The sequence below is a fragment of the Canis lupus genome, chromosome 7 (assembly GCF_048164855.1).
Source record: "Canis lupus baileyi chromosome 7, mCanLup2.hap1, whole genome shotgun sequence".
NCBI classification, from domain to species: domain Eukaryota; kingdom Metazoa; phylum Chordata; class Mammalia; order Carnivora; family Canidae; genus Canis; species Canis lupus.
Genome location: NC_132844.1, coordinates 71563043 through 71584991, shown reverse-complemented (window position 1 = coordinate 71584991; position 21949 = coordinate 71563043). Strand labels below are relative to the sequence as shown.

Sequence of the window (21949 nt, the reverse complement as noted above, 5' to 3'; positions counted from 1 at the left end):
ATGTATTTTGAAGCATCGCTGGATCCCAGGCATAAATCTCACTTGATCATGGTATATGTTCCTTTTAAACAGCTTTTGAATTCATTTTGCTGGTATTTTGTTGAGGATGGTTGCATCTTCATTCATCCATGATATTAGCCCGTCATTTTCTTTTCTCATAATGTCCTTGTCTGGCTTTGCTATCAGCATGAAGTTGGCCACATTAAATGAGTTTGGAAGTCTATCTTCCTCTGTAGTATTTTAGAAGAGTCTGAGAAAGATTGGTATTGATTCTTCCTTATGCTTGATAGAATTCACCAGTGAAGTTGCATGGGTGCTTTCTTTTGTAGGGAGACTTTCTATTCCCCATTCAATCTTCTACTAGTTATTGATCTGTTCAGATTCGCTAAATTTTCATGATTCAGTCTCGGTAACTTTTATGTTTTTAGGAATTTATCCAATATTTCTATTTAATTTGTTGGCATTTACTGTCATAATAGAGTCTTATGCTCATACATACCTTTGTGGGATCAGTGGTGATGTCTCCCTGTTTTGTTCATAATTGTATGTATTTGAGTGATTACTATTATCATATAATAATTATTTATATTATAACTATATTAAATTGTATTTATGTAAATATAAATATTTTATGTAAATATAAATGTATGTATTTTATTTATTTTATTTACTGAAAATAATACATTTTTTTCTTAGTGTAGCTAACCAATTGTCAATTTTGTTTTTCTTATCATAAAGTCAACTCTTCATTTCATTGATCTTTTCTAATGTGTTTTTTATCACAATTTCATTTCTTTCCATTCAGATATTTATTTTCATCCTTCTAATAACTTTGGGCTTGTTTGTTCTTCTTTTTCTAGTTTTTTGAAGTGTCACATGAGGTTGTTTATTTGCGATCTTTCTTACATAGGCATTTATTGTCATAAACGTCCCTCTTAAGAAATGATTTTGCTACATCTCATAAGACTTGATATGTCTGTATCCATTTTTATTATCTCAAGATATTTTTCTGACTGTGCGACTGCGTTTAAGAAGGCGGCTGTGGCAGCTGTGCCAGCGGCTGAGGCGGTGGCTGAGGCAGCAAGGAAGGAAACAGAAGATGGCAGATTTTTTTGAAAGGACTGCCTGTCTACGACAAAAGCAATTTTAGTCGATTTCGTGCTGACTCTGTGTGCAAAGCTTCGAACCGGCGTCCTTCAGTCTACCTGCCCACCTGGGAGTACCCATCTGAACAGATCATTGTGACAGAAAAGACAAACATCCTTTTGCGCTACCTACATCAGCAATAGGACAAAAAGAACACCGCCAAGAAGAGAGACCAGAAGCAAGTGGACCTTGAGGGTGAGAACTCTGTACCCCCCCACACCCACACCCCCACAAGGTCGCTCGGACCAACAGCCGGACATGCATGAGGACACTTAAGACTCTCACTCCCCCACAGGCGCCTCCTGTCTTGTCTGCTCCAGGCCCGCCCTCCTTGTGTAAGCGCCCCCTGTCCTGCCCCTACTGGCCCACCCACACCTGACTATCCATACCACTTCCAACCTCATAGGAGCAGAAGTATTTATTTTCCTTGAGTTTTTATTTATGCTGTAAAATGTACCAAGCAATGGTTAAAGGGGACATCAGACCCAGTAGTGTGATGTTGGTAGATGCTTTCTAAAAAACATTGTTATTCACAAACTCCACTACCCAGAATCCCCTTTCACTCCCCCACCCCCCTCCAGGTCTCCTCCGGAAAAACCAGAGTATGTCTGCAAGGGTCTAGAGCCAGGGCCATGCTGTGGCCCAGCAGCATGGGTGGGAGCCTTTCTCCCTGCTCCTACTCTCTAGTCCGGGCCTTAAAGACTTGGCTGGGACCTATTCTGTGCCCAGGCTTTGCTCTGAATGTGTGCCAGAGGGAGAAGTTGGCATTTCCGGATCTTTCTCTTAAGTCATTTTATCACAGACTAGTGCGTGCTCCGTGTCCACCCCAATAAAAAAGGATCTTTCCTACTCGAAAAATAAAAGTGGGGGGGGTATTTTTCTGATCTCCTTTTTTATTTCATCTTTGACTCGTGATTGTTCAGGTGGGTCTTGTTTCATTTCCACTTATTTATCAATTTTCCACTTTTGCTACTGTTACTGATTTCTGGATTCATACCATCCTGGCTGGAAAAGATACTTACACGATTTCAAGTTCTGAATCATGTTAAGGCTTGTTTGGGACCTACGCTATCCCAGATAGTATTCTGTGTGCACTTGGGAAGAATGTGTATCCCCCTCTGTTGAATGTAGTATTCTGGATGTGTCTGTTAGATCTCTAGTTCAAGTCCAAGATTTCCTTATGGTTTTATATCTGAATGACCTATCCATTGTTGAAAGAAAGTGGGGCAATGAAGTCCTTCTATTATTGCATTGCTGTCTATTTTCGCCTTCAGATCTGTTCATAATTGCTTAATATATGTAGGTGCTCCAGTGGTGGTTGCATCCATATTTACAGCTGTTATCTCCTCCTGCTGAATTGACCCCTTTGACATCATATAATGACCTTCGTTGTTTACACTTTTTGTCTGATCCAACTCTAGTAACTCCTGCTCCCTTTTGCTCTCCACTTGCTGCAATACTTTATCTATCCCTTCACTCTGAGCCTCTGAGTGGCCTTAAAGCTAACAATAGTATCCTTTTAAAAATAGCAGAGCCGGGGATCCCTGGGCGGCGCAGCGGTTTAGCGCCTGCCTTTGGCCCAGGGCGCGATCCTGGAGACCCGGGATCGAATCCCACATCAGGCTCCCGGCATGGAGCCTGTTTCTCCCTCTGCCTGTGTCTCTGCCTCTCTCTCTCTCTCTCTGTGACTATCATAAGTAAATTAAAAAAAAAAAAAAAAACAACAACAACAACAGCAGAGCCTTTTCTTAATCCACTCAGGAGCTCTCTTTTGACTGGGGAATTGAATCCATTCACCCTTAGAATCACTGTTGATAGATAAAAACCTACTATTTTGTTAACTGTTTTTCTGCTTGTTTTGTTCCTTTGTTCCGGTCTTCCTCCCTTTCTGCCTTCATTGTGAGTTGGTGATGTTTTGTAGTAGAATGCTTTGGCTCTTTTCTCTTTATCCCTTGTGTATCTACTGTAGGTGGGTGCTCTGTGGTTCCCAGGAGGCTATCATATCCATCCTTGCAGTTATCACAGCCTATTTTAAGCTGATATCAACTTAACTTCAACTGCACAGAAAACTCTACACATCTACTCCTCCGCCCACATTTTATGTTGTTGATGTCACAATTTACATATTTTTTGTGTGTATTCATTAACCAAATATTGAAATTCTAGTTATTTTAACACTTTTGTCTTTTAAGTTTTATACTAGAGTATAAATTTATATGGATTTATACTCCACCATACAGTGCTAGAGACTTCTGAGTATATATTTACCTTTATCATTGAATTCATATCTTCCTATGTTTTCATGTCAATACTTAGTGTTTTTCATTTATTTCTTTTTAATAAGATTTTATTTATTATTTGAGAGGAAGAGAAGCACGTATTAGGTGAGGAGCAGAGGGAGAAGCATGTTCCCTGCTGAGCAAGTAGCTTGATCCTGGGGCTCCATCCTAGGACTCGATCTCAGAACTCTGGGGTCATGACCTGAGCTGAGGGCAGATGCTCAACTGACTGAGCCACCCAGGTGCCCTTGTTTCATTTCTATTTCAAGAAATCCATTTGGCATTTCTTCTAAGGCAGGTCTAGTAGAGATGAACTCCTTCAGTTTTGTCTGGGAAGGTCTTGATCTCTCCTTCATTTCCAAAAGACAATTTTGCTGGATAAATATTCTTGGTTAATAGCTTTTGCCTTGAGCATTTTAAATATATCAAACCCATACACATGGCCTATAAGGTATCTGTGTTAATCTCTTCAATCTTGCTGAGCTTCTTTAAAATAACCATTTGGAATTCATTTTCAGAGAACTCACAGATGTCCATTTCTTTGTGGGTTCTGCTGTCTCCTCGTGATAGTCCAGAGCTTTCCCAGAGGTGCTGCCCTCAATTTGTGTTATTTATTTATCATTTTTGTTGATGTTTTTACAGAATCAAAGTTGGTACACTCTTATTTATTTATTTTTACATTTTTAACACTTGATTTTTGTGTTTGTTGTTTCTATGGAGAGATCAGCAGTGGGAGCTCCTACTCTGCTGTCACCTGACTTCAGCGGGAACATCTGTAAGGCTATTGTTTTAACATCTTTCTCTAGCAGGTTTGCCATCTATTCTTTCTCAGACAGTTCTACTCATTGATTTTTTTCCTTTCAACAGTCAAACTTTCCTGATTCTTCATAGGCTCGTGATTTTTTGTTTTGAAAACTGCATATTTAAATCCTCTGTGATAACTCTGGAATTCAGACTCTCCCCTTCCCCAGAGTTTGCACAGCTTTGTTGGTTGCTATTTGTCACTTCTGTTTCTTGGTCGTTCTGTTGCGTAGTGTCCTGTGGGAGGAATCCACCTAAGGTGTCAACTTGAGAACCTCTCAGATCATTTAGGAGCCTGTGCCTTTCCCTGGGCACATGTAAGGCCGTAAAGTCCCTGTATTTGCAGCTGCTTTTCCATGTTGTAGTCCTTATATCTTGCCTCCCAAAATGGAAAAAAGGAGGAAATGAGGGGGAAGTTCCCAGGCGTTTCAAATACCCGTGAAGTTTCTTCAACCACAGGAGCAAGGTTTGTCCCATGGGTGGTGGGCGTTGCAAACACGGTTGCCTGCATCTTTGCTGCATCCCCGTGACCAAAAGCAGCCAGCAGCGATCAGAACATTTATTCCTGGGGCAGCCCCAGTGGCACAGCGGTTTAGCGCCGCCTGCGGCCCAGGGTGTGATCCTAAAGACCCTGGATCGAGTCCCACGTCGGGCTCCCTGCATGGAGCCTGCTTCTCCCTTTGCCTGCTTCTCCCTCTGCCTGTGTCTCTGCCCCTCTCTCTCTCTCTCTCTGTGTCTCTCATGAATAAATAAATAAAATCTTTTAAAAAAAAAAAGAACATTTATTCCTGATGTTCACAAACAGCGCCCTAATTGCTCACCTTAGCTTCCACTACCTGTGCCAACTGCTGTGGGGACTCCTGCCGGCTGTTGGCCACAGGCCTAGAGGCCAGAGGACAGTTGCCTCATCTATGGCACAGGCTGGAAGTGCCTGAAGTGACCTGCCCTCTACCCTCCCAGCCTTCCCCCTGCAAGAGCAAGCCTTCAGTAGACCCCAGCTTTCCCCGACAGCTCTAAACCCTCAGTGCATCTGTCATCCAGGAGGACATGTGGTCCCAGGTGCTTCCTGCCCCTCCAGCCACCCTGACAGCACCTCTTCACAGCCAGTCAGCGTGATGCGAGGTTCTAGTGGATTTAGCAGATCATCTCATTGTGGGTTTGTTATTACAGCTTTACTGAGATCTTATTCACTCTCCATTCACTGATTTAAGTGTACAATTCAACAGTTTAGGATGTTCACAGAGTTGTGCGACTATCGCTACAACCAATTTTATTTTTCTTAAGATTTTATTAATTTATTTATGAGAGACACGGAGAGAGAGGCAGAGACATAAGCAGAGGGAGAAGCAGGCTCCCTGCAGGGGAGCTCAATCCCGGGACCCCGGAATCACGACCTGAGCCAAAGGCAGATGTGGGACTCAAATACCCAAGTATTTTAGTTCTTAAAGAGTGTGTGTGTGTGTGTGCGCGCGCACGCATACATGTGTGAGACTATGCGTTGTCTTTTTTTCACATGTAGAATTTTATCCAGAAGTCCCTTCACTTATATTGAGGTGAAAAGAGATAATGTTCAAAGATTATGTAATGGATTTGGATCTGTGCGTGTGGGAATCAATCCCGGGACCCTGGAATCATGACCTGAGCCAAAGGCAGATGGCCAACTGCTGAGCCACCCAGGCTTCCTGTTACAACCAATTTTAGATTATTTTCATCAGCCCTAAAGAAACCTTGTGCTCATTAGCAGTCACCCCTCACTTCTCCTGTCACCTCTCCCCAATCCTGCGCAACCACTAAACTACTGTCTGTAGATTTGCCTTTTATCGACATTTCTTAAAATATCACCTTGATTTCTTTGTCACTTTCCCATTTATCCCCCTTCCCACTGCTCACCACGTCTGTGCCCTGGGAGACCATCCTCTACCCTCCACTCAGGGAGTGGACTCCTGTGTCTCCAGATGCTCCTGGCTGCCACTACAGTTTGGCAAATGGGAAGCTCCAGTAAGTAGTGTGTCCGATGCTCACTGATCTGAGCAGCACTGACATGTTCTGTGGGCTAGTCTTGGTTGCTAACATGCATGGCAAAGATTCCTCCCAATACGTGGCCTGTCTTTTCACTTTCTTGATGACGTCTTTAGATGAACAGCACTATTAGTTATAACTAATAACATAGAGGATTCTTTCTCTATTGCAAATGTCTTCCATTGTTCTGCTAAGTTCTTTCTTAAATCAGAGTCATAGTGATATTTTTCTGTAATATTTTCTGAAATTTTATAGATTGTAATTGATTTGTTTTTGCATGTGTATGGTGTGAAGAAAAGGTTCACATCTATCTTTTTTCCTTCATGAATGGCCAGTAGTTGATTCACTTTTATTGAAAACTCCATCCTTTCCCCTCTCTCCTCAAGTCTTACCTCTATCAACAATCCTGTATCCACATATATGTGGAATTATTTCTAAATTCCTTATTTGGTACACTGGTCTCCTTTTTTATCTCTTTGACAATTTTCTTCTTGTTATCCTAGATTTCGGTCCTTTTACTACAAGGGATCTATGGTCAAAGACCAGAGGTAGCCTATGGGATAATAAAAATATTTGGTCCCCAAGCCATTAGGATATCCTGAGTGATAAGAGTGTCTCTGATATGTTAATGAGGTGACTTGGGTGAGGGTCCTAGATAGCTTCACGCTGGGACTGGTGACCAGGAGGACCAAACCATGATTACAGAGTTAGAGACATTGGCCTCACTCACCGACCTCTGGGGAGAGGCACTGGAGGCTGACCTCCATCACCGATGGTCGATGGCCAGTGAATGAATCATGCCTATGTCATGAACCTTCCATGAAAACTTCTCAACAACAGGGTTCACAGAGCTTCTGAAATGACAAACACATCTGAGGGTGGCACATTCCAACTCCACAGTGACAGAAGCTCCTGCACTGGAACCTTCACACTCCCACACTCCTGTACCTCCTTATCTGGCTGCTCATATGTATCCTTATAATAAACCATAAGAGTAAGCAGAAAATTTTCCTGAGTTTCTAGGAGTCATTCTAGAACTTTGAGGGTTCTAGAGTTACCCCCACTCTGTAGCCAACTTGAAGAAAAGTGCAGGTGACATGAATAGCTGATAGTTGAGACTTGCTCATGAGCTGTGGGCAATCTTGCAGGATGAATCCTTACACCTGTGGGTTCCATGCTCACTCCAGGTCGACAATGTCAGAACTGAAATGAACTGGAGCACCTGGGGCTCAGTCAGTTAGGAATCTGCCTCATGTCATGATCTTGGGGTCCTGGGATCGACCTGAGGTGGGCTCCCTGCTCAGTGGGAAGTCTGCTTCTCCCTCTCCCTCTGCCACTCCCCTATGTATTCTCTGTCTCCTCAGGTGGAGGAATAAATCTTCACCACTCCACAAGGAGAAATTCAGAGTAAGAGCAAGCAAGTAAACCTGTACCTCATCTTACAAGAGCAAAGGATAAGGCAGAAGCATTCCTATCATGTCCTTCTGTCTGCAACCAGATGCTCATGGTCCTGTTAGCAGGCCCAAAATGAAGTCATTTATGCTAAACACCACCAAGAACTTAATACTTAGCCTAACTGCAGCTTCAGCTTCTCCCAGAAATGTGACCTATAATCAGCCACCAGAAGTTCCTGGTCAGCACTGGAGGGATGCCACTGAAAGACCACTTCCTTTCCCCTTAGCAGGGCCACCTTGCTTACAACAAGGCATTTTTTTTACCAATAGTTTCCTTTTCTCCATTCCCCTATGCCTTTAAAATACTTTCCTTTCTGCAGCTAGAAGAGGTTCCTTGCGATTTGCTAGCTGGGCAGCTGCCCAATTCATGAACCATTGAATAAACTCCCCTTTTCATTTTCTCAGCCAAACTGTTGTGAATGAACAGTTCAGACTTTGAGGGACACTATAGCTACACTAGAAAACCAGGCTGGTGCTCTGAGTTCTTTCACTGTTTGGTTTTTCATCCTTGGCAAGCAGTCACATAAAAGCTGATAGATGTTAAGAGATTCTCTCCCCCAGGATGTCGCCAGGCACAAGGAAATATAAACGTCAGCATGACACATTGGTACCCACACAGACCCATTGAAGTCGTACAGACCTGGGTGTTCTCCTCTTTGCAAGGAGCCAAAGGCAGGGCAAACACATCCTGAGTCATCATGCCACCAGCCCACAACACCATTGCATGTATCTGTGAGCGAACACTGGAGTGGACAAAAGCTGGATCTAATCATGTAGTACCAAGGGAATTAGAAGACAGGTGTCATTTATTAGACACTTGTTCCTTCGGTCAAACCTGAGTGCCTACAAAGCACACCAGATCAAGTTTCAGCCTCAGATCTGTGCTCCAAGAATGGCTTTCTCCATCCCTCTCCATCCCTCACCCCAACTGCCTTCCTACATGAGGAGAATTCCAAATTTAGGGTCTTTAGAAGAGACCGCCTCTCTCCACAGAGGAGGAAGTCCTATTTTCCCAACATCCTTCTAGTTACACACAGCATGAGACTCCACCAAACAGGTGACAACACGCTGGCCCTGACTCACGACCTGGGGACAGAGAGAAGCTGCCACTATGCAGAAGGCATGGGCATAGGTGGCAGGATGGCAGTGTGTCATCCAGTCCCACAAGCAGCAGCTATGGCAGTCCCAGCCAAGGGGGCCAGTGTTCTGGATTAACTGAGTCAGTGGTGTGAGCAGTGACAACTGTGCCCAGCAGCAGAAGCCATGGTTCCTGTGTGAGACCTGGTTTACTGTGCAATTGTGGATTCTGTTCCTGGCTGTGTAGCCTAAGCCTGTGGTATGATTTTCCCCCAAACAATATTTTATATACATAGAAGACATAGATAAGTATGTATGTATCCCCTATCCTTTGTCTAAGTTCAAGAAAAGTTGGATTCCATTCTTTGCTCCAAGAAATCAATCAGAGGAATAGTTGCAGAGAACAAGCATTCAGAGATGTTTGTCATACTGAACTGTGAACCGCTCCCTAATCCTCCCACCTGACCATATCCCATGATAAAACAATGCCACATATCTTACAACAGCATGTCTCATACTGACAACAAATGCCTTGTCTCTATGAGGGGAAAAAGTCCACATTTAAAAGAAACTTGAATGCCCTCCCCACCCAGGCTTGCTCTGATCACGGATCGCAGTGGTTCCCGCTGAGCACTAGGATCAAGCACTAGGATCACTCATGCAGCTTCTCACAAAATGCACAGGCCTCTCCCCAGACTCAGAGACTCAGAATATTAGGCACAAGATCAAGGAATTGCCTGTTTAATAAGCCCTACAGGTAAGGCTGATGCACAGCCACATGGGAATCTTAATGTACATTCCTGCTGTTAAAAGTATGATGTGAAGACCTGCAGCAGAGTAGCACCTCGTGAAAAACACAGAACTTCACCCATACTTCCCAGATGCAAAACGTGGCGTGTCATGTATCTCACACAACACAGTGTTGGAGTGAAGTGAAGTGTCATGTATCTTCACACAACCAGTGAAGGAGTGACCGGTGTAGAGCATCTCCCTATTCCAGAGTCAGTATCTTTGCTAATGCAGCCTCAGACCACATCTGCTCTGGGGCAGCTCCAGCACTGTGACCTATCAGGCTGCCAGCAGCGCCTCTATGCTTCTCTCACCATCCTATCCCTCCTCCCTCCCTCCCCACTCTCACAGCACCTTTCCTGCACACCACGTACATTCCATTTTCAAAAAACAACCACCCTTGACTCACAACAGCTATCTCCCAACCGAAGAGAAACCAAGGAGACTCTGCTTCATAACACCTTGACTTTGGATTGGAGCCAGCACAGGATCACTAGGGCAGAGCACAGGCAAGCAGGGGATGGAAACACAACAAGAACTGATTTTAAATGAGAAATTACAGCATGCTTCCTGTCTGCCAATCCAGTATCTGTTCCTCTGAGAAGACTGGGGAAACGATGGAAAGAACAGTCGAGCCCTAGAAGGAGGATAAGACTTGAATGAGTCTGAAAATAACCTCTGGATACACAGATGCCTGTGCACAGGGGCTGCCCTGGGCCTTGCGGAGATACTGACGGCCAACCACCTCCTGCTGCTGTCAGACAGGAGACCCCCGAAGATGAATGAGGCCAGAACTCCCACAGGAACATGAGAAAAGGACTGATCCTCTACAGACACACAGAAACAGCAAATAAACACCAAGAGCTGGGGCTGAGAGCCCAAACCCAGGCCCGATCCTAGGCTGACCCTGCCACACAACATTGCTGCCCATGGTCCCGGAGGCAGGACAAGGTCTGGGTGATGCCCAAGTCTCTATGATCACAGGTCCTGGAAGGACAGGTTCTACTGGAGGGACAAGGACAAAACAGCAGAGAGAGTCCTCAGCTGAGTGACCATGTCACACCCTTGCTGCACTGAGCACCAAGTGGGCATGAGGCTCCTCCATACTAGGCTCCTCACAGCGTCTCCTGTCCTCACATAGAGCAGACACAGTACACCAAATCTGCAGGTTCTGGAAGAGTCTCAGTGCTCCCATTTATTTCCTCTCTCAAACTTTAGGAATCTTCTCCTTTCAGATCAGATCTGACTAACTGATCAGCTCCTCATGACAAGAACTGGAAAAAACAATTTCACATCCACAGTCCTATGTTCAATAAGGAAGTAAGAAGTTGTAGCTCGGTGTAACATAAAGACAGGGATGGAGATGACCCGCTCTCCCTCAGCTGCAACACAAAAGCAACACAAAAGCAGAACACAGGTCTGTCGGGGGAGGGGAGTCACGTGGGGAGGGAGCCAGTCTGCCCACCTCCTCACATTATGTTAATAGGAACATATTTCAGACACATTCAGACATGCCCTTTGCAGAAAGAGAAATCAGGGGTGTTGACATCACAAGGTGGGAAAGTGAACAAATCCTGCATCACTCAGTCCCCCACGAGGCAGCTGGTTCACACTATGAAATAAAATAATCATGAACAGATTTGGGTCAGTCATATACATGCTGACTTTCTCAACAGCTCAGCACATGCTCAAAATATCCTACTCAAAGAATCCCCACTACCCAATCACGGCCCAGTCCCCTCCCCACTCCCCCCTTCAGGCCCTCTAAGGTCTCACCAGTAGAAGCAGAGAGAGAGCCCTGGGCACTGTCACTGCCTGGGGCAGAACAGATAGAATGTGGTCAGAGCCAAAGGAGATGAGACCAAAGGAGGAGCTAGTGGGGGGGGTGCCAAGATCCCCATGGGGTCCTGTCTGTACCACCCCGGGGTTTCAGGGATCACCCCCTCCATACTCATGTGCAACCTCAGCATAATTCTTCTTCCACCTGTGGAAAGAAAACATCACATGAGGTGCCATGGAGAAGGCATGACCCGAGATCCTAGGTGAAACTCATAGCCTGGACCACACGGAAGTTTCCAAAACTTTAACTACAGACCTATGGAAGAATCAGGGACATGAAGAAAAGAGATAGCAGGATGAGACCAACCATTCTCCTGGAGTCTGTCCTCAGCAAGGACCTTGCTCTCTGACCTGTGACCACTGGGGATCAGATTCCATCACCACATTCAACAGGAGGGATGAGTTTGTCCTTCACTCTCACACGTGCTTTACTACACAGTGAATGTAGCAATGAGCTGCACAATGGAGTGGACAAGCACATGTGTGCGGGTAGCACTTCCCCTAAATGAGATAGGACAAACTTCTACCTGGGCTTGAAACGCTGAGAAAACTCAGAGCATCCCCTCCCTACCTGAGATCTACTTCCTCCACAGGACAGCTCCAGCCACCATAGTACCAGAGACCACAAAGACAAGCAGACCAGCAACGATGCCCACGATGGGGATGGTGAGCCGAGGAGGGGACTCTGGGAAGAGAGGATGAGGTGAGGGCCTTGCCCCTCAGGTCTCACCCTCAACTCTACTGAAGTTCTCCCACAAGGGCTCCTGATTTCCTTACCCCATCTCCGGGTGACAGGCTCCGCCAGCCCCTCATGCTGCACGTGGCACGTGTATCTCTGCTCCTGTCCAGAGGGCACCACCACAGCCGCCCACTTCTGGAAGGTCCCATCTCCTGCAGGCCTGGTCTCCACAAGCTCTGTGTCCTGGGTCTGGTCCTCCCCATCCCATTTGGCAGGTCAGGGTGACCTCACAGTCAGAGAAGGGGTGGTGGGTGAGAGTGCCTTTGGGGGATCTGAAGAGAAGGGTCAGAAAATTCAGGAACTTAGGGAGGAGTTAAGATGGCAGAGGAATAGGAGACCTTAACTTCATCTGGTCCCCGGAATACAGCTAGATATTTATCAAATCATTCTGAAAACCTGAGAAATAGATCGGAAATCTGAGAAAAGAAATGCTGCAATTGTACAAGTAGAAAACCAACCACTTTGTGGGAGGTAGGAGGTGCGAGGACCCAAATCCAGTGCGAAATATCAGAGGATACGTCAGAGGGGAGGGCGCCGCCCACAGGGGCTACTGCAAAGCATTGTATGCAGCGGGAGCACAAAATGAGAACTTCTAGAAGTCTCCTACAGTGGGGAGTCCCTGGCTTAAAGGGACTCAGGTGGCGATGGAGGCAAAATCCCAGGTGGGACAGCAGAGTCTCAGGATGAAGAATGGGAGTGTCTGAGCGCAGCAGGTCCCAGGCACCCACTGGGGAAGCCAGCTGCCATCAGCGAGTTTTGGTGCCGGGTTTCTGCTCAGTGTGGCCATGAACCACAAACCGCTACACAGTCAGGCAAACTGCTCTCTGAGCAGGGGCCCAGCAGGTGGGAGAAGCACAGCTATACCCCTCTTCCTTCCTGGGGAGGAACTGTATGGGTCCACACAGCTGGAGTGTGTCAGGTTTGGCGGCCTAAAACTCAGTTGCCTGCCTGAGATAAAAATGCTCAGTTGGGCAGCCCCAGTGGCTCAGCAGTTTAGCACCGCCTGCAGCCCAGGGTGTGATCCTGGAGACTCGGGATAGAGTCCCACATCCGGCTCCCTGCGTGAAGCCTGCTTCTCCCTCTGCCTGTGTCTCTGCCTCTTTCTCTCTCCTCTCTGTGTATTCTCATGAATAGATAAATAAAATCTTTTTAAAAAAATGCTCAGTCACAGGCTAGGTGAACACCTGGGAGACAAGGTGATCAACTGCTTTTCATGAGGGCTCACTGAAGAGTGCGGGTGTGAATTTTCAGCTCCAAGACTAGAGAGCGGGATGCAGCCCTATTCATCCTGCTCATGAGAGCCAAAAGCCTTCAGGGAGCAAAACAGGGCCACTTAGTGGAATCCAGAGCCACTTACACTGAGCTCGGCCTCTGTGCAAGAGAAGTGCACTTCCACCGGGGCAAAGTCCACCTGAGGATCAGCGCAGCAGGACTCTCCCACAGAAGACCAGCACAACCAGCGGGCACCAGGTTTACTGATCAGAGCAGACAGCAAAGCTTCAGCTCTCAAGGAAAACAGTATATACCATTTATGTTTTTTTTTATTCTCTAGTCTTTCAGTATTATTTTTCAGTTATTTTCCTATTTTTTCAATTCTTTTTTATTCTTTAATTTTTATTTTCATATATGCATTATATATTTTTATTTTGCTTCCTTTTATTGAATTTTATTTTTGTATATATATATATATATATAAATGTTTCTTTCTTATTTTGGGATCTAGTTTCTTTTATTTATTTAATTTTTTGTAAGATTTTTTTTTTTAATTTATTTATGATAGGCATGCAGTGAGAGAGAGAGAGGCAGAGACACAGGCAGAGGGAGAAGCAGGCTCCATGCACCGGGAGCCCGACGCGGGATTCGATTCCGGGTCTCCAGGATCGCGCCCTGGGCCAAAGGCAAGCGCCAAACCGCTGCGCCACCCAGGGATCCCTTTTTGTAAGATTTTATTTATTTATTCATGAGAGACACAGAGAGGCAGAGACATAGGCAGAGGGAGAAGCAGGCTCCCTGAAAGGAGCCCAGTGCAGAACTTGATCCCTGGATCCCAAGATCATGCCCTGAGCCAAATGCAGATGCTCAACCACTGAACCACCCAGCCATCACTGAGATCTAGTTTCTTTTATAAGCAGACCAAAACACACCCAGGGGATGCCTCAGGGATAAGAGTTCCTTAACCTACAAGGGTAGACACATAAGGCTGACAGCAGTCCTGTCCACAGAAACTGGACAAGCCAGAAAGGGCTGGCATGATATATTCAATGTGCTAAATGGGAAAAATATGCAGCCAAGAATATTTTATCCATCAAGGCTGTAATTCAAAATAGAAGGAGAGATAAAGAGTGTCCAGGAAAAATAAAAACTAGAGGAATTTGGGATGCCTGGGTGGCTCAGTGGTCGAGTGTCTGCCTTTGGCTCAGGGCATGATCCTGGAATCCCAAGATTGAGTACCACATTGGGCTCCCTGCATGGAGCCTATTTCTCCTCCCTCTGCCTGTGCCTCTGCCTCTCTCTGTGTGTCTCTCATGAATAAATAAATAAAATCTAAAAAAAAAAAAAAAAAAGAGGAATTTGTGAATACTAAATCAGCCCTGCAAGGAATATTAAAGGGGATCCTTTGAGTGAAGGGAGAGCCCAAAAGTAACAAAGATCAGAAAGGAAAGGAGACAATTTATAGGAATAGCGACTTTACAGGTAATAGAATGGCACTAAATTCATATCTTTCAAAATTACTCTGAATGTAAATGGACTAAATGCTCCAATCAAAAGACACAGGGTATCATAATGGATTAAAAAAAACAAAACAAAACAAGACCCATCAATATGCTGCTTACAAGAGACTCATTTTAGACTCATTTAGACCCAAAGACACTTCTAGAGGTGGAGGGATGCCTGAGGGTGGCTCCGCGGTTAAGCACCTGCCTTTGGCTCAGGGCGTGATCCTGGGGTCCTGGGATTGAGTCTCGCATTGGGCTCCCTGCATGGAGCCTTCTTCTTCCTCTGCCTGTGTCTCTGCCTCTCTCTCTGTGTCTCTCATGAATAAATAAAATTTTTTAAAATACCAAAGAAATACAAACAATTATAAGAACATATTATGAGCAACTACATACCAACAAATTAGGCAATCTGGAAGAAATTGATGCATTCCTAGAAACATATAAACTACCAAACTGAAACAGGAATAAATAGAAAACCTGAACAGACCCATAACCAGGAAAGAAATTGAAGAAGTAATCAAAAATTCCCAACAAACAAGAGTCCAGGGCTGGATGACTTCCCAGGGGAATTCTACCAAACATTTAAAGAAGAATTAATATCTATTCTTCTAAAGCTGTTTCAAAAAATAGAAATGGAAGGAAAACTTGCAAACTCATTCTATGAGGCCAGCATTACTTTGATCCCATAACCAAACAACGGCCTCACTAAATAGGAGAATTACAGGTCAATATCCCTGATGAACATGGATGCAAAAATTCTCACCAAGATACTAGCTGATAGGATCCAACTGTACATTAAAAGGATTATTCAGGGATCCCTGGGTGGCGCAGCGGTTTGGCGCCTGCCTTTGGCCCAGGGCGCGATCCTAGAGACCCGGGATCGAATCCCACATCGGGCTCCCGGTGCATGGGAGCCTGCTTCTCCCTCTGCCTGTGTCTCTGCCTCTCTCTCTCTGTGACTATCATAAATAAATAAATAATTAAAAAAATTTTAATTAAAAAAAAATAAATAAAAGGATTATTCACCACAACCAAGTGGGATTTATCACTGGACTGCATAGGTGGTTCAACTTCCACAAATTAATAAAAGAAAGGAAAAGAATCATATGATTCTGTCAATATATGGAGAAAAAGCGTTTGACAAAACACAGAATCCTTTCTTTTTTAAAAAAAGATTTTATTATTTATTCATGGAAGACAAACAGAGAGAGAGGCAGAGACACAGGCAGAGGGAGAAGCAGGCTCCCTGCAAGGAGCCTGACGTGGGACTCGATCCTGGGTCTCCAGGATCACATCCTGGGCCGAAGGCAGCGCTAAACCGCTGAGCCACCCAGGCTGTCCCAGCATCCTTTCTTGATTAAAAACTCTCCACCATGTAGGTATCAAGGGAACATATTTCAATATCATAAAAGCCATATGAAAGACCCACAATGATTATCATCCTCAAGGGGGAAAAACTGAGAGCTTTTCCCCTAAGGTCAGGAACAAAACAGGGATATCCACTCTCACCACTGCTGTTCAACACAGTACCAGAAATCCTAGCCTCAGCGATGAGACAACAAAAAGAAATAAAAGGCATCCAAATTGGCCGGGAAGTCAAACTTTAACTCTTCACAGATGACATGATACTCTATGTAGAAAACCCAAGAAACTCTACAAAAAATAGCTGGATCTGATACAGGAATTCAGCAAAGTCACATGATATAAAATTGATGCATAGAAGTCAATTGCATTTCTATACACTAACAAAGAGGTAGAAGAAAGAGAAATCAAAGAATCGATCCCATTTACAGTTGCACCAAAAACCATAAGATACCTAGGAATAAATCTAACCAAAGTGGTAAAAGATCTGCACTCTGAAAACTGTAGAACACTTATGAAAGAAATTGAGAAGAGATAAAGAGATGGAAAAATGTTCCATGCTCATGGATTAGAAGAACAAATACAGTTAAAATGTCTATGCTACCCAGGACAATCCACTCATTTAATGCAATCCCTATCAAAATACCATCAGCATTTTTCACAGAGCCAGAGTAAATAATCCTAAAATTTGTATGGAACCAGAGAAGACCCTGAATAGCCAAAGCAATGTTGAAAAAGAAAATCAAAGCTGGTGTCGTCATAATTCCAGACTTCAAGTTATATTACAAAGCTGTAATCATCAAGAAAGTATGGTACTGGCACAAAAACAGACACATAGATCATTGGAACAGAACAGAGAACCCAGAAATGGACCCTCAATTCTATGGTCAACTCATCTTTGACAAAGCAAGAAAGAATCCCCAAGTTAAAAAAAACAGTCTCTTCAACAAATGGCATTGGGAAAATTGGATAGCCACATGCAGAAGAATGAAATTGAACCACTCTCTTACACTATACACAAAAACAAAATGGATCAAAGACCTAAATGTGAGACAGGAACTCCTCAAAATCCTAGAGAACACAGACAGCAACTCTTTGACCTCAGCCACAGCAACTTCTTGCTAGACTGTCTCCAAAGGCAAACAAAACCAAATGAACAATTGGGACTTCACCAAGATAAAAAGCTTTTGCACAGCAAAGAAAACAATCAACAAAACTAAAAGGCAACCTACAGAATGGGAGAAGATATTTGCAAATGACATATCAGACAAAGGGTTAGTATCCAAGAGCTAAAGAAACTTATCAAACTCATAAAACAAAAATCCAGTTAAGAAAGGTAGAACTAGAACTACCCTACTACCCAGCAATTGCACTACTAGGTATTTATCCAAAGAATACAGACATAATGATTCCAAGGGGTACATGCACCCCAATATTTATAGCAGCAATGTCCACAACAGCCAAACTATTTAAAGAGCCCAGATGACCATAACAGACGAATGGATAATGAAAATGTGGTACATATATACAATGGAATATTACTTAGCCATCAAAAAGAATGAAATCTTGCCATTTGCAATTATGTGGATGAACTAGAGAGTATTATGCTAAGTGAAATAAGTCCATCAGAGAAAGACAAATATCATATGATTTCACTCATATGTGGAATTTAAGAAACAAAACATAAACACAGGTGAATGGAAGGAAAAATGAAATAAGATGAAATCAGAGAGGGAGACAAACCATAAGCGTCTCTTAACTCTGGGAAACAAACTACGAGTTGCTAAAGCAGAGGTTGGTGGGGGGAAAGGATAACTGGGTGATGGGCATTATGGAGAGCAGGTACTGTAATGAGTGCTGGGTGTTATACACAATTGATGAATCATGTAAATTCTATCTCTGAAACTAATAATACAGCATATGTTAACTAAACTGAATTTAAGTTTAAAATTTATTTTAGGGATCCCTGGGTGGCGCAGCAGTTTGGCACCTGCCTTTGGCCCAGGGCGCGATCCTGGAGACCCGGGATCAAGTCCCACGTCGGGCTCCCGGTGCATGGAGCCTGCTTCTCCCTCTGCCTATGTCTCTGCCTCTCTCTCTCTCTCTCTCTGTATGACTATCATAAATTTAAAAAAATAAATAAATAAATAAATAAAATAAAATTTATTTTAGGGATCCCTGGCTCAGTGGTTTAGCACCTGCTCTTGGCCCAGGGCATGATCCTGGAGTCCCGGGATGGAGTCCTGCATTGGGCTCCCTGTGTGGAGCCTGCTTCTCCCTCTGCCTCTGTCTCAGCATCTCTCTCTCTGTCTCTCCCTCTCTCTCTCTCTCTCTCTGTGTCTCTCATGAATAAATGGATAAAATCTTTAAAAAAATAAAATAAATAAAATAAAATTTATTTTAAAAAAGGAAGAAAGGAAAGGAAAGGAAGAAAGAAAGAAAGAAAAAGAAAGAAAGAAAGAAAGAAAGAAAGAGAAAGAAAGAAAGAAGAAAGAAAGAAAGAAAGAAAGAAGAAGAAAGAAAGAAAGAAAGAAAGAAAGAAAGAAAGAAAGAAAGAAAGAAAGAAAGAAAGAAAGAAAGAAAGAAAGGAAGAAAGAAAGATTTAAATTCAGGAACTCTGTATCTGTCTTGGTCCACTGAAGCAGCTTTCATGTGGTCATCCTGAGAATGAATAGGACAACTGGGGTGGGGGAAAGGAGCAATAACCCAGACACCAGCCTGAACACATAATCTCTTCTTGTTTGGAAAGTTCTAGAATTAGGATGAGATGGCCCAGTGTAGAAGGCAGGTTTTTGAGAGGTAAAAAGGAATTTCTGGTCCTGGCCTGGCTGGAGGCCAAGTGACTCAAACAGGTGAGGCCTGATTCCAAACACTTGAGGTACAGGGCTGAGAACAAAGCCTGAGAAAATCCCCCAAGGCTCCCAAAGGGAGTGAGTCAAAAAGAACTGCTCATCAGTTATTTCAGAAATGGTCTCCTCCTCCATCCCTGGAGGGAATGTGACCTTAATGGTCCCTAGGAGAAAGGCAGACCCTTAGGGCCACTCTCTAGTACCGGATCTGAAAACCTAGGCAGAGTTAGTCTCTCCATCCATGACGCATGGGAGGGCCATATACTGGTGTGGATTCTATTTCTTCCTATCCTCTCCCACGGCCTCAGCCTGAGGCGAGATCGGGGAGGCCCGGGGCCCCGGTACCTGCGCGCAGCAGCGTCTCCTTCCCCATCTCCAGGTACCTCCGCAGCCACTCCACGCACGTCGTCTCCAGGTAGTTCCTCCATTGTAGCTCTGCTACACCTGCCGCCTCCCACTTGCGCCGGGTGATCTGCGCCGCCGTGTCCGCCGCGGTCCAGGAGCGCAGGTCCTCGTTCAGGGCGATGTAATCGGCGCCGTCGTAGGCGTCCTGCCTGTACCCGCGGAGGAGGCGCCCGCCGGGCCCCAGGTCACAGCCGTACATGGTCTGGATGGTGTGAGACCCTGGCCCCGCCCCGACAGGCCGCCAATCAGTCCAAAGAGAAAGTAAAACCTCCCGGGAGTTCCCGCGGGTTCGGGACGGGGACGAGGGGGAGGGGCGGGGGCCTCGGACTCGGGGTGACGCCCGGACCCGGACCCTCGGGGCGACCCGGCCGGTCGGGGGGATGGGGGTCGTGCCCCGGCCCCGGGCCCGCGCCGCTCACCGGCCTCGCTCTGGTTGTAGTAGCCGCGCAGGGTGTCCAGGTCCACTCGGTACACCTGTGCGGTCTCCTTGATGGTCCGCGTCTGCCGGTCCCAATACTCCGGCCCCTCCTGCTCCACCCACGGCGCCCGCGGCTCCGTCCTCCCAGTGGCCGCGTCGCTGTCGAACCGCACGAACTGCGTGTCGTCCACGTAGCCGACGGCGATGAAGCGGGGGTCCCCGCGGCCGGGCCGGGACACGGAGGTGTAGAAATACCTCAGGGAGTGGGAGCCTGCGGAGCCGACGGGTGAGACCCCGCCCGACCCCCTCCCGCCGCGGGGCCCGGGGCCCGGGGGAGATGCCCGGGGCGGGGCGGAGGCGGGAGGGGCCGGGGGCGGCGGAGAGGCGGCTTCCCGGGGTCCCGCGTCCCCGCCCGCCGGTCCCCTCGCTCCCGCCCGCACTCACCCGCCCGGGTCAGGGTCACGGCCAGGGCCCCCGAAGGCAGCAGGGGCGGGGGGGGGGGGGGTGCCGCGCATCACGACTCGCATCCTTGAGGTTCCAGAGACCCGAAGAGCCGGCAGGGGTGGCCCCGCAGGCCCGGACCCCGGGGACGCCGACCGGCTCCCCTAGAACCCCGCCGCCCAATGGGGGTGCGCGCTGGGGCCAAGTCCGGAGTATCCAGGCGGGAGGCCCTGAGGCGGGTTGGGAGAGGGGAGGGAGGCGCGCGGGGGACGGAACTGGGCTTCCCCGCCCCCAGACACCGCTCTAGGTCTTCCCGGAGACCCAGGGCTTTGCCCTGATTCCCCTCCACCTGCACGGAGCGCTTTCTCTCACCGTCTCCCTGAGGCCTGGCCGGCGGTCCTTCTGAGGAAACCGGGGACAGACACCAGGCAGGGATCAGCCCCTTTTTGTCCCTTACGTTTGTGGAAACCCTCGACTTGAGCTGAACTACTCCTTACTTCTCCGTACTCTTCTGAAAGAAAAATCACCGCCAGGAAACTGGATGCCAGATAGTGAGCTCGCCTGGGAACGGAGATGGAGAGACAGGGATTTTCTCTTTAAACCTGAAGTTGTGGGCACCTGGGCCGCTCAGTGGTTGAGCTTCTGCCGGTGGCTCAGGTCATGATCCCTGGAGTCTTGGGATCAAGGCCCGAATAGGGAGCCTGTGTCTCTGCCTCTGTGTGTCTCTCATGAATAAATAAATAAAATCTTTAAAAATAAACAAAACAATCTTCATTCCATAGCCCCAAATTTCTGTGAGTTCCCCTCATATCCTCAATACATGGAAGCATGGTTTGATACTATACATTTCGATCAGGAGCATGTACAAACTTGAAGCACCTCAAATTTGCAACGTTCCATGCAGTCAAAATGCCCTTCGCCAGTGCTCCTGCATTGCCTCTTTTTATGCATTATTCACATCTAAGCAGTGCACATATTTCGTCTAGACATTTTTTAAACTGATTTGCATAAGGAGGCAACTGATTTTCAGGCAGCCCCACAGAATATAGTAAATTCTAGATGCAAAAAATATCTTGCTAAGACCTGGAAATAGAGATTCCATTTTTAAAAAGGCTGTATAACAACGTATTTAAATGTGAGGATTCCACTGCTGTAAAACTGGTCACCTCTGCTTCTCTCCCTCCGCCTGGGTCTGCAGCCCTTCTCTCCATCTCTCATCAATTAGGGCCTCTCATCCCGAGTCTCCACCCCCTCTCACTCCTGATTGGGGCCCTGCTGCCACTCCAACACTTGCTACCCTAAGGCCACTCTCGCCACCTGGGACAGACAGCGATCCTGCTGATATGAGTCAGGTTGTGTCATTTCATCACTGAAAATGCTTCAGGGGCTCTATTATTTTTAAAGATTTTATTTATTTATTTGAGCTAGAACACACACACAGGTAGGGTAAAGAGCAGAGGGAGAAGCAGGCTCCCCGCTGAGCAGGGAGCCCAACTTGGGGCTCCATCCCAGGACCCCGAGATCACGACTTGAGCCAAAAGCAGACACTTAACCAACTGAGCCACTCAAATGCTCCTCCATCTCACTTAGGAAGCCTCTAGAGGGACACCTGGG

The 21949-nt window shown here is 46.1% G+C and overlaps 1 pseudogene; it reads right to left on the bottom strand.

The window, feature by feature from the left end:
* Positions 1-1124: 1124 nt before the first annotated feature.
* Positions 1125-20387, bottom strand: LOC140636430 (DLA class I histocompatibility antigen, A9/A9 alpha chain-like; annotated as a pseudogene).
* Positions 20388-21949: the final 1562 nt, after the last annotated feature.